Raw genomic sequence first — 13,435 nt, 5'->3', positions numbered from 1 at the left:
GGCAGAGTTCCCATGTGGCTCAGTGGGTTAAGAACCTGACTAGTATTCATGAGGACACGGGTTCAATCCCTGGGCTCGCTCAGTGGTTTAAGGATCTGGTGTGGCAAGCTGCAGCATAGGTTGCAGATGTGGCTTGGATCTGGTATGGCTGTGGCTCTGGTGCAGGCATGCAGCTTTAGCTCTGATTTGATCTCTAGTCTGGGAATTTTCATATGCTGTAGGTGCAGCCCTCCCCAAAAGAAAAGAAAAAGATTAAACCATGGAAAGATAAGAAAAAGAGGGGGAATTCCCGTCATGGCGCAGTGGTTAACGAATCCGACTAGGAACCATGAGGTTGCGGGTTCGGTCCCTGCCCTTGCTCAGTGGGTTAACGATCCAGCGTTGCCGTGAGCTGTGGTGTAGGTCGCAGACTCGGCTCGGATCCCGCGTTGCTGTGGCTCTGGCGTAGGCCAGCGGCTACAGCTCCGATTTGACCCCTAGCCTGGGAATCTCCATATGCTGAGAGAGTGGCCCAAAGAAATAGCAAAAAGACAAAAAAAAAAAAAAAAAGAAAGAAAAAGAGGGTATTATTGGAAGAAGTCTGGAGAGAGGGAGAGAGAGGAGGGTAGAAAAAAAAAATAGTGGGAAGCAAAGTATTGAATACAATACATTTTCTCAGAGCCGAAGCTTTTAGGTGGACAGGCCTGGTGAGAGCCCAGCCCATTGAATGCAAAAGGATCAAAGATACAAAAGCTGATCATGAAATTCCAGAGCCTCCAGAAAGCAAAGACCTTCCAGAGAGAGAAAAACCAACACCACAAACAAGGGATAAAGCTTTTCAGTCTTATCAGATACCTTGTGATAATGGGACAGGTCTGCCACCCTCCAGCATCTCTGTGCCCTCTAGTGGAAGCTGAGCAGGACCTTGCCGCTGCCTCCGCAAAGAGAACTCTGCGGACGTCACAAGGTGGGGTTTCCCAGGCTGCGTTCAAGAAGGTCCCGCAGCTTCGCAGTTTCTCTTGAAACATCCACTTCACTTCTGTCCCTGTGCAGAAGTTCCAGCCACCCTCACGCGGCCCCGGAGAGAGTCCACATGGAGAGATCAGAGAAGGGAAGAGGGGGAGGGAGACGGGGCGCCAGGAAGAGATGAGAGAGGCGGAGGGAGGAAGCAGGGATGCAGACATCCCTGCGCCCAGCCGCCCAGCCCTGGAAGTGACACTCTTCACTTCTGCCCTGTCCAGACACCACTGGGCTCTGTGCCCGGGAAGAGGAAATGATTTTGATATCTAGTCAATCTCTACCACATACCACGTCAGATGGATGCAAATTCCAAACAGAGCAGTGACTCTCAGGAGGGGTGATTTTGTCCCCCAGATTGTGCTTGGCCTGGAGACTTTTTTTTCTTCCTTTTTAGGACTGCACCTGTGGAATGTGGAAGAGCTGCAGCTGCCAGCATACACCATGGCCACGGCGACACTGGATCTGAGCCACATCTGAGACCTACGCTGCAGCTTGTGGCAACGCCAGATCCTTAACCCACGGAGCTAGGCCAGGGATTGAACCTGCATCTCACGAATACTGTGTTGGGTTCTTAACCTGCTGAGCCACAACGGGAACTCCCTGGAGATATTTTTGTTGTCACAACTTGTGGGGTGCTGCTGGCACTTGAGGATGCTGCTAGACATCTTAAGATGCACAGGACAGCCACTCAGAGCAAGGAATCATACAACCCCAGATGCCCATAGTGGCAGGACTGAGAAACCTTGCCAAAGGGTTCGCCTGTCTCTGAATAAGAAAAACAAAAAAACAGCAGACAAAAAAAAAAATGTAAGAGATTTATGACCTTCGGTTGGGGATGAATTCCTTAAACAAGGCCCCCAAGGAGTTCCCTAGTGACTCAGCAGATTAAGGATCTGGTGTCGCTGCTGTGGCATGGGTTCGATCCCTGGTCCGGGTACTTCTGCACGCTGTAGGTGGAGCCAAAAATAAAAAAAATAGAAACTAAAATAGGAGTTCCCGCCGTGGCTCAGCAGTTAATGACCCTGACTAATATCCATGAGGATGCGGGTTTGATCCCTGGCCTTGCTCAGTGGGCTAAGGATCTGGCATCGTGAGCTGTGGTGTAGGTTGCAGATGCGGCTTGGATCCCGAGTTGCTGTGGCTGTGGGCTAGGCTGGAGGCTACAGCTCTAATTCCACTCCTAGCCCGGGAACCTCCGTATGCCACAGGCACAGCCCTAAAAAGACAAAAAAAAAAAAAAAAAAAAAAAAAAAGAAAGAAAAAAATTGCAGAACGTCTAGCAAATTATGATAAAGAAGCACCACATATCACCACATGTCTGCTTGACTTGCTTGCTTTGGCTTTTATCATTAGTCCCGCTGTCTGGCAGGCAATTCCCTCCAACCCCCTGGTTTGTCTTCAGACTCGTTTTGGCCATTCTTTTCACATTTTGATAATTCCAGTTTCATGAAAACCCTTGACAGGCTTTTGATCGGACTTTGCAATGAGCTTGTAAATTAATTTGGAGAGACGTGACTTCTTTATGAGCTTAAGTGACCCCACCTGGCTAAGCCCCTTGAGCAGCTCTGTGCTGGCCGGAGGCACAGGGCATGTGGGCTTCGCGAAGCAGGAAGGAAGCCATAAATACTGGCTTTGGTGCCCCGACCCGCGGCAGCCACAGAGCTTCGACCGTGTGTCCCTCGCCGCTCCGAGTTTTGTTTGTCTGGGAGGAAACGGTCTTTGCAAGGGGCAAAGTGGTCACAGGAGGAAGAACACGTAACCGAAGATGAACAGCTCAACCTGCTTCCCGTAAACACTCGATGGGTTTTTCTTTCGGCTGATTTAGAAGTAGGGCCTAGCATTTCTAACTGAAACCCGTGTCTCACATTTCTACCAGCGTGGGGTGAGCGGAGGGGCCCTTCCTGGTATCTGTCATCCCCTGTAGCCATCAAGGGCTGCACTGGGCAAAGAGGAGAGGAGGGCTTTTGTGTTAAGGGACAAAGGGAGGGCAGGCAGAATCAAGGGGACGGGAAAGCACCCACATGGAGACGCCACATGCCCTGACCCCATCCGGGTGTCTGCCTGTGGGGCTGGGGCCAGGGAGGCACCAGCATGGGTTGAGGGGACCATATGGGTTGCTGGGACCTGTGCCCAGCGGAGATTCACAGGACCTCACTGATGGTGTCTGGGGCTTCAGGGCCAGTCAGAGTCAGAGAGGGGCCCTGAGACACTGGCAGGGTGGCAGGGAGTGGTTCGCACCTGGACCACTGGATTTGCAGAGCATGGGAGGCCACTCTGAGCCCAAGAGCAGGGAGGGAGATGGGGCCACGTGCCTCGTGAATTGTGTTGCTTGCCCCCCAAACGCTCACCCTGTCCTAGGTGGACCTCACCAGCCATGACTGATGACTTGACTTTCTCCAGTTTAAATTAATGGGAAAACTCGACAAGTTACGTGCACCCCAATGTTCATTGCAGCACTATATACAACAGCCGAGACATGGAAGGCAACCTAAGTGTCTATCGACAGAGGAGTGGATGAAGATGTGGTACATATACACAGTGGAATATTACTCAGCCATAAAAAGGAATGAAATAATGGCATCTGCAGGAATATCGATGGACCTAGACATTATCATGCTAAGTGAAGTTAAACAGTGAGACACAAACATCATATGCTATCACTCATAGGTGAAATCTAAAAAAAGGATACAATGAACTTATTTGCTGAACAGAAGCTGACTCGCACACACTGAAAAACTTACTGTTACCAAAGGAGACAGATTACAGGGCGGGGGGGATGAGTTGGGGATTTGGGATGAAAATATTGTAAAGTTAGGTTGTGATGATGGTTGCACAACTCTAAATATAATAAAATTTATCAAATTAAAGAAATTAATGGGAAAAAATAGGGAGATTTCCAGTTCAAGATAGCAGAGCCGAAGCTGCAGTGTGCCCTGTCCTTCTCAAACCCATCAGCATCAGAGAAGAAACAAAGACGTTAATAAGGACATTCCAGCCACATAGACATGAAAAAGGGAGTTCTGTATGGACTGGAAGTAAGGCGCTCTTTGAAGGAAAGAAATCGGAAGAAACTCGCAGGCTGGGGTGGGAGCTGAAGCCTTGGGTCTTAGCCAAGAAGCAGGAACACAGCCGAGTTGAATGCACAGGGCGTGGGGCCAAGTCCTCGGTCTGTACCCAGTGCTGGAGAGCAAAGCAGAGAGCCTTCTGTGGCTGAGGCCAGGTCTCCACCAGAAGCATGAAGCAGGGGGCCAGAGATGCCTTCCCTGCCAGGTCACAAACTGGGCCAACTCAGAAAACAGGAGCACAGAATTTGAGATGGAAGTAAGTACAGAGGGACCCAGTATTCTTTTTTTCTTTCCTTTTCTTTTGTCTTCTTGCCTTTTCTAGGGCCGCCCCAGCAGCACATGGAGCTTCCCAGGCTAGGGGTCCAATCAGAGCTGTAGCCATCGGCCTACACCAGAGCCACAGCAACTCGGGATTCGAGCCACGTCTGCGACCTACACCACAGCTCACGGCAACTCCGGATCCTCAACCCACTGAGCGAGGCCAGGGACCGAACCCGCAACCCCATAGTTCCTAGTCGGATTCGTCAACCACTGAGCCACGACGGGAACTCCAGAGGGAGCCAGTGTTCTTGATTTTGTTTCACATGCAGCAGGAAGACAGACATATTAATTAGCTTTTCTGGAAAAAGGAATTTTGGTATGACTGTTGAAAATGTTAAGGAAATTGCTAAAAATAGAAATGTTTAACTTTCAAACCATTTCAGGGAAGAAGAGACTAGCACAAAGAAAACACAATTAAAATGCAACAGAAGACTGGATAATAGAGGAAAAGACATGAAGAAAAAGAATGCTCGGGAGTTCCCTTTTGGCTCAGTGGGTTAAGGATCTGGCTCTGTCACTTGTGTTGCTGCTGTGGCTTGGGTTTGGTCCACATGCCCTGGGTGCAACCAAAAAGGAAAAAAAAGAATCTAAATAGATAACACAAAATAACATGTCAGAAATACGTCCCAGTGGCAATAGCGATAGATGTAAACAGGCCGAACGCTCTTCTTAAAAGACAAACACTGAGGAGTTCCCATCGTGGCTCAGCAGAAATGAATCTGACTAGCATCCATGAGGACATAGATTCGATCCCTGGCCTCGCCCAGTCCGTCAAAGATCCAGCATTGCCATGAGCTATGGTGTAAGTCGCAGACACTGCTCGGATCCCACGTTGCTGCGGCTGTGGTGTAGGCCGGCAGTCATAGGTCCAATTCAACCCCTAGCCTGCCTGGGAACCTCTATATGCTGCAGATGCAGCCCCCCAAAAAAGAAAAAAAAGACAAACACTGACTGGGTTAACATAAACACATCCATATAACATAACAAAAAATTTTATGTAATTAAATTTATGTTTTATGAAATTCAACTAGATGTTGTTTTTAAAGGCATCTCTAAAACAAGCGAAAGATCAAAAAAAAAAAAAAAAAAAAAAGAGAGAGAAACAAACCCAAGTACTAATAAAAAGAAAGCTTGTGTAGCAATAGTGATATCAGGGAGCCTAGACCTCAAGGCAGAATTGTTACAAGAGTCCCAGAGAAATAGTTTATATTAAAAAAAGCAACAGTCCTGTTCCCATTGTGGCTTAGAGGGTTAAAAACCCAACACAGTATTTCTGTGAGGATATGGATTTTTGATCCCTGGCCTTGCTCAGTGAGTGAAGGATCCAGTGACCCCCAGCTCGGGAACTTCCATATGCTCCAGATGCAGCTGTTAAAAAGAAAAGCAACAATCCATCAAGAAAACATTCTTTTAAATATAGGTGTTCAAAACTGGCTCAAGGAAATAAACAAATGGCCCATAAAAGAAATGGAAGTGGTGACCAGATAACCCCCTAAGCAGAGGCCTCATCTCCAGCTGGCCTTGCGATGAGTTCTAGTCATGCTTCAGGAAAGGAAAACTCCTGCCATGTGTAGGGAAAGATGCAAGGAGACACACCTCATTTTATTTTATTTTATTTTATTTATTTATTTATTTATTTTTTGGTCTTTTTGCTATTTCTTGGGCCGCTCCTGCAGCATATGGAGGTTCCCAGGCTAGGGGTTGAATTGGAGCTGTAGCTGCCAGCCTACGCCAGAGCCACAGCAACGCTGGATCCAAGCCGCGTCTGCAACCCACACCACAGCTCACGGCAACGCCGGATCGTCAACCCACTGAGCAAGGGCAGGGACTGAACCCGCAACCTCATGGTTCCTAGTCGGATTCGTTAACCACTGCACCACAACGGGAACTCCGACACATCTCATTTTAACAAAACTGGAAGGGCTCTCCTAGAGAAAATAAAACTATAGGCTCCCCTCACTCAGGAGCACTGATGTAAAAACCAACCCAGCAGGGAGCACAGTGAAAGAATATGTGATGTTTTGTGTTTAGATGTTTTTGTGAGCTCCGTGCTGATAACATTCTCTCATGGGCTGTTGTTTGTGAAAAGGACATTTTGCCTTTATTGACTTTGTATCTGGAGCCCTTGATGGACGCCCCGTTAGAAACTTTCCATTGAAGCTTTTCTGTTTTCTTTGCTGATAATTTTACTGTTGAAAAATTAGGTGTCTAGCATCTTCCTTTCTAATGTCAGGTTCTGGTTTCTTACTGCATGAACTAAGAGCTTCAGAATAAGGTTGAATAGTAGTGGAGGAGTGAGCTTCCTTATATGGCGTGTGACTCTAGTGGGAGTAGGTAAAAGCTTAATATTAAAATCCCCAATTCGGGGAGTTCCCATCGTGGCACAGTGGAAACGAATCTGACTAGTATCCATGAGGACACAGGTTCGTTCCCTGACCTCACTCAGTGGGTTAAGGATCTGGTGTTGCCATGAGCTGTGGTGAAGGTCACAGATGCGGCTCAGATCCCATGTTGCTGTGGCTGTTGAGTAGGCTGGAGGCTGTAGCTCTGATTGGACCCCTAGCCTGGGAACTTCCATAAGCTGCAGGTGCAGCCCTAAAAAGCAAAATAATAAAATAAAATCCCCGATTCCATTTGTTAGAATTACTCTCCTTATTTCATATGCCTTTCGATTTCCTTAGGACAGCAGTTTTTCATGGGCTGCTGAGAAACAGAATTCCTACAGTGGGTGTTTATTTTACCCCTAATCAGTAGTAGCTGCTTATGAAAATAAAGGCAGAGTGACTGCAGAAAAAACTAATGCAGGTGCAAAAGAAGAATCTCGGCTGCTTCTGTACACCGGTGCTGAATAAAAATACAAAGACAGGAGTTCCTGTCGTGGTGCAGCGGAAATGAATCCGACTAGGAACTGTGAGGTTGCGGGTTTGATCCCTGGCCTCGCTCAGCGGGTTAAGGATGTGGTGTTGCCGTGAGCTGTGGTGTAGGCCAGCAGCAGCTCCGATTAGACCCCTAGCCTGGGAACCTACATATGCACGGGCACGGCCCTAAAAAGCAAAAAAAAAAAAAAAGAAAAGAAAGACAGAAAAGAAATACAGAGACAGAGTATTGAGGAAATAGAGTTGCTTTATTTCCTTGCCGGGCAGAGAGGGACCACAGCACGCTAGTACCTCGAAGACTGTGCAGCCACCCCCCCGCAACCCCCTGCTACCCGGAGAGGGGAGTGAGGAGTCTTAAGCTTTCAAGGAGCAGGGCGAGATTAGCTGGTGGACATTCTTCTGATTGGTTGGTGGTGAGTTAGTTGGGAGTCAGCATCATCAGCCTTCTGGTTCCAACCTGTCTGGAGTCTACATGCTTGTGGGCAGCGGGTAATTAGCTTCTTCCCCCCAGTGGGGACTTGAGCAGCTGCAAAACAGCTCAAAGGACATCTATAGCCCTTGAGGAAGAACTAAATGTTCTTGACTTTGTTGAATGGCTAAGCTATTATTATTTCGTTTTGTTTGACTGGCTTCCTTTCTCTCTGTTTTATTTTTTGTCTTTTTTTTTTTTTTTTTTTTTTGGGCCACACTGGTGGCATATGGAATTTCCCAGGCTAGGGGTTGAATGGGAGATGCAGCTGCTGGCCTACACCACAGCCACAGAAATACCAGATTTGAGCCCTGTCTGCAACTTCTACCACAGCTCACGGCAACAACGGATCCTGCACCCACTGAGCAAGGCCAGGGATTGAACCTGCGTCCTCATGGATACAAGTTGGGTTCATTACCACTGAGCCACGATAGGAATTCCTCTCTCTGTATTTTCTCATTTCTCTGATTCTTTGAGTAAAATTTATCTACAGACAAAAGGCAGCTGGAGGACACAGGCAAGGCTCTGTACTGGGAAGGCCTCCTAGGGCCCCGATCGGTTGCAAGAGTACCTTAAATCCCTTCTAGATAAAGCTGGAGACCGGAAACATTCTTGAGAGCGTCTATCCTTTTTTTTTTTTTTTTCTTTTTTCTTTTTAGGGCCTCACCTGTAGCATATGGAAGTTCCTGGGATCAGGGTCAAATTGGGGCTGAAGCTGCAGCTGCAGCTGCAGGATCTGAGCCGAATCTGTGACCTGTTTGGCACTTTGTGGCTACATAAGATCCTTAACCCACTGAGCAAGGCCGGGGATCGAACCTGTATCCTCATGTTTACCATATCAGGTTGTTAACCCACTGAGCCACAACAGGAACTCCAAGAACATCTATTGTTTATTGACTTTTCCTGCCATAGAATGTCTTCTTCCCTCATCAGAGGCAGTCTGAGGAGTGACCTTGAGCCTCCAAATGGCTTGCCGACGAACTGTGCCTATGGTGGGTGGGAGGGGGTGGTTCCGGGCAATAAGGTCCCAACCACCTACCAGATCTGGGTGTGGCACCTTGGAAATGGGTTTCTCCTCCAGTCAGGCAGGGTTATATAAATATGCAGAGAACTCAGGTCCATTTCTTATCTTTTTTTTTTTTTTTTTTTTTTTGCTTTTAGCAGCTGCACTTGCAGCATATGGAAGTTCCCCGGCTAGGGGTCAAATTGGGGCTGCAGTTGCAGGCCTACACCACAGCCACAGCAACACCAGATCCTTAACCCACTGAGCAAGGCCAGGGATCCAACCTGTATCTTTACAGACTCAATGTCGGGTCCTTAACCTGCAGGCCACAAAGAGAACTCCCCATTTCTTATCTTAAAATAATGCCTACATGGGTGATTGGCAAGCCAACCTGTCCATCTGAGTTTTGCTGAGGCTTTTGACAGACACCTGATTACATTAAGGCACAGTTTTATCAGGGATGCTCTTTTTCACTGAATGCTTCTTCTGCATCTGAGACGGTCACATATTCTTCTTCTTTCTTCTTAATTACATCAATCTTTTTTCTAATCTGTTGAACTATTGTTGACATAGAGGGGTGGCAGAGCGGGTTTGATCCCTGGCCTCGCTCAGTGGGTTAAGGATCTGGCATTGCCGTGAGCTGGTGTAGGTCAAAGATGTGGCTCAGATCCTGCATTGCTGTGGCTGTGGTGTAGGCCGGCGGCTACAGCTCCAATGGACCCCAAGCCTGGGAACCTCCGTATGCCATGGGTGCAGCCCTAAAAAAAGACAAGTAAATAGATAAAAATGTGCAGAATTTTTTTTTGAAAGAGAAATCTCTACGTGTTTGGGGAAGGACCTAAAAGGTCTGAAAAAATGAAGAGTGACGTCTCATTGCCGGGTGGGAGGCTGGAATATTGTAAAGATGTGAATCGTTTCCAAATTAACCTACAAGCCAGTGCCTTTAGTCACACGTTCTCTGGGCATTTGCTGTGTGTCAGGCACTGTGCATTTGCTTTTCTCAACCTTACGAGACGCTCTTTTAGGGTCTATGTTATCTTAATTTCCCTACAGAGAAAACTGAGGCTCAGGACATAAAATCACACAGGGAGTAAGCACTAAGCAGGATTTTGAATCCAGGCCTTCACCTTGAAGCTCGGGTGTCGCCTGGAGATTATGCTTCAAAATTTGTATGTAACATGGACTAATCTCAAAAAACAGTGTGGAGTGAAAAACCATATTATAGCAAAACACTGTTACGACAAATAAAAAGTACCACACACTCCTTTTTCTGCAGGTTAAGTCGATGTTTACAAGACTGGAAGATAATATCTAATTTGACACCACTTGGCTCTGGAGTAGAGAGACTTTAGTTTTTCTGTTAAGGTCTAATTTTTTTTTTTTTTGTCTTTTTCTAGGGCCACACCCAAGGCATATGGAGGTTCCCAGGCTAGGGGTCTAATCGGAGCCATAGCCACTGGCCTACAGCAGAGCCCAGCAACTCGGGATCGAGCTGCGTCTGTGACCTACACCACAGCTTACGGCAATGCGGATCCTTAACCCACTGAGCAAGGGCAGGGATCGAACCCGCGACCTTTGGTTCCTAGTCGGATTCGTTAACGACTGAGTCACGATGGGAACTCCCCTGTGAAATGTTTTTAAATGACCTAGAAAGCAGTGGAAATAGGAGTTCCTTGGTGGGGCAGTGGATCGAGGATCTGATCTTGTCACTGCTGTGGTGTAGGTTTGGTCCTTGGCCTGGGGACTTCTGCATGCCCTGGCTACAGCCAAAAAAGAAAGAAGTAGAAACAAGCAAAAATGATCACGGGGACTAGGTCAGGTTAGTGAAAACACATTATTCCTTTTTTTTTTTTTTTTTTGCTTTCCTATATTTCTTAAATTTCTGACAAAGGAAAAAAACATTCTTTTTTTTTTTCATTTTCCAAATATAAAATGAGACGACAATATTGAGGAAGCACCTCCCTCGAGAAGCACTGTGCTGGGGGTCGGAGAAGAGAGAAGATGCAACCGTGACATAGTCAGGCAGAACTAGGGCAATAACTGCTCATGACAGGTGTAGAGACGGGGGCGGGGGGGGGGAGAGCCTCCTGGGAGGTGGCATCCCAAGGGCTCCTCGGGAGGAGGAGGCTGAAGGGGAGGAAGGTGGCCCCTGCTGCAAAGCCAGCTTGTGCGGGCAGAGCTATCTGAGCTGGAGCTGGAGAGGTGAGCACAGGGCACTGATCGCCAGGCCAAGGGGCTCGGGCTTTGTCCTGAGGACCCTGGGGAACCACGAAGGGTCTCAGGCAGGGGAGGAGTGAAACGGAACTGAGGTTTACAATTCTGCTCGTTCGATGCAGCAAAGAAGAGACTGCAGAGGTCGAGCATTGAGGCTTGGAGACCTCAAGGAGGCTTTGCAGAATTCCAGGTGAAAGCTGACATGGGGCCAGGCCCAAGGCATAGGAACAGGGCACGCTGGGAAGGCAGGTTGACTGCAGGCACTGGGTTCTTGACGACTCCAGGTGGGTGGCCTGGAAGCTGGCAGGGGAGACAGACACGGACAAAGCCTGGGACAGGTGGGAGTCAGGTTCTGGAACACCTGGAGCAGGGCTTCCTGGGAGGTGACACTGAGTGGAGCCTGGCAAGTGGGTGCTCTAGGCGTGTGGGGACTGAAGAGGGGACTGAGGGTCAGGAGACCTCAGGCCGGGTTCTGGCAGCTGCCCCGTCTTGGGCAGGCCATTCGGCATGGCTAATACACTCTGTCCTCTTCTGAACACAGGGGCTCATCATTCCTGTGCCCTGGGTTGTGGGAGGATTAAGGAGATAACACATGGCAAGTGCTTGGCACAGGGCCCGGGGCTGGATGAACTGGAGCTCCTGGCCCTCACCCCCCGGTTCCCATCACCCCACGCCCCGCATCTCTGGGATGCCTTCTCCCCTTGGCCTTGGGTTCCCCTGACCCAGTTAGACAGGGATGAGGACAGAACCCACCCTCTGGCTCCATCTTGCCCCCCTCCTCCCACCCCAGAGGAAGGGATCCATGGCCCAGGGCTGAGCCACGGATTAGCTATGTAATCCTCGGCTCTGCCTGTGCAATCTCTTTTCCTGCCCAGGAGAGGGGTCCTGGGCCCGGTGCTGCCCTACTATCTGCGAGACCTCAGACAAGGTGCCGTGCTCTCGCCACCTCTTTTGGAAACACCACTGATGTTGTTCTGTTCTGAGCGTTTGCTGCATGGGAGGCATTCTGGGAAGGAAGAAAGGCCTGGGTTTGATTCTCGCTCCACCACTCAACAGTTTCACGACCACAGACAAGAAATGAAACCTCTGTGGGCCCTGATTTTTTTTTTTTTTCATGTAGAAAATGGAGTTTGAGTTCCCTTTGTGGCTCAGTGGTTAACGAACCTGACTAGGATCCATGAGAATGCCAGTTCAATCCCTCACCTTGCTCAGAGGGTTAAGGATCTGGTATTGCTGTGAGCTGTGGTGTAGGTTGCAGACGCGGCTCGGATCCCGAGTTGCTGTGGCTGTGGCATAGGCCAGCAGCTGTAGCTGTGATTCGACCCCTAGCCTGGGAATTTCCACATGTTGCAGGTGTGGCCCTAAAAAGCAAAAAACAAAAAACAAAACAAACAAACAGAGAAAGAAAGAAAAGAAAATAGAAAATGGAGTTGATACTATCCACCAAGACTACTGTGGGGAATATATGAGAAAACAAAGTCACATTCCTTTGTAAGCAGCACATTTCTGGAGACCTACGGATAATTACAGGACAAGAGACTTGAGGATGTGGGGGGGAGACCGGAAAGGACATGCTAACCATAGGCCTCAGAGCCAAAGGGTTTCAGAGGACTGACAAAGAGTAAGTCAGGCTTCAAGGATTCAAGAGAAGGCAAAGAACTGTGGACCTTCTCAGGTCACAGGAGCATGGAGGATGGTGGTGGTGCAGGGGACAGAGACGCCCTAAAGCCCCCAAAGGAAGAAGCCTTGGTAGGATGGGGCATGATGTGGCCTGGGCCTGACCCTGCAGGGGATGGGCAAAGTCCTTAAATGCCAGGTTATGGCCTGGCTGAGAAGGCAGTGGGGGGCACGCCGGGATTTTGACCAGAAGCGCCAAGTGCCAAACTCTCCTGATGTGGACTGAAGGAACGGCTGGCAGAATTTAGCAGCATGAGAAAGAGGACGTGCCACCCACTGACCATCTCCACCCTCTGGGCCGCAACCCCAACCTACTTAGGACTCCAGCTAGACACACCTCCTCTGGAGAGACCTCCGCCAGCAGCCCCTGCCTGCCCTGGAGCGGCCCCGTTCCTTGTGGCTAAAGAGCAATCCTTCCCTGAGCCCAGGGGTGCTCGTCGTGGGTGAGGGGCAAAAATCACAGACGCGCATTCATGAGGGTCGGGCTGTAACCGATCAGATTTCTCCTCCTCCCCTCATACACCTGTGCATACCACGGAGCACACAAAATGCGGAACCTGTAGAAAGTAGAAAACACCAGAATCCAGCAGAAGGTGACATGCGTGGTTTGTTCACAGGGAGGCCGAAAGATCTGAGGGTCCCGGGCGAATGTGAAAAAGCAGAGCAGGAGAGGAAGAGATTAATCGCCAGCCCCGCGGAGGTAGAAAGGACAGCCTCGCCGACGTAGAAAAGTACACAGAACTGCATCTCCCAGCAGCCTCAGCGCCAGACAGGCCACTTCCGGCCTCTCCGCCCTCCTACGAGGAGGCGG

The 13,435-nt window shown here is 49.0% G+C and overlaps 1 long non-coding RNA gene across 1 annotated transcript; it reads right to left on the bottom strand.

Moving 5' to 3' along the window:
• On the bottom strand, window positions 10,575-13,407 carry LOC110259233. Its single transcript, XR_002341426.1, has 2 exons — window positions 13,182-13,407; window positions 10,575-11,508 (listed from the first exon to the last, which is right to left on the bottom strand). It is a non-coding gene; the product is annotated as an uncharacterized LOC110259233 (long non-coding RNA).

The sequence above is a fragment of the Sus scrofa genome, chromosome 2 (genome assembly GCF_000003025.6).
Source record: "Sus scrofa isolate TJ Tabasco breed Duroc chromosome 2, Sscrofa11.1, whole genome shotgun sequence".
Lineage (NCBI taxonomy): Eukaryota > Metazoa > Chordata > Mammalia > Artiodactyla > Suidae > Sus > Sus scrofa.
Note: the sequence above shows the minus strand (reverse complement) of the source record. Positions and strands in the feature narration are given on the sequence as shown.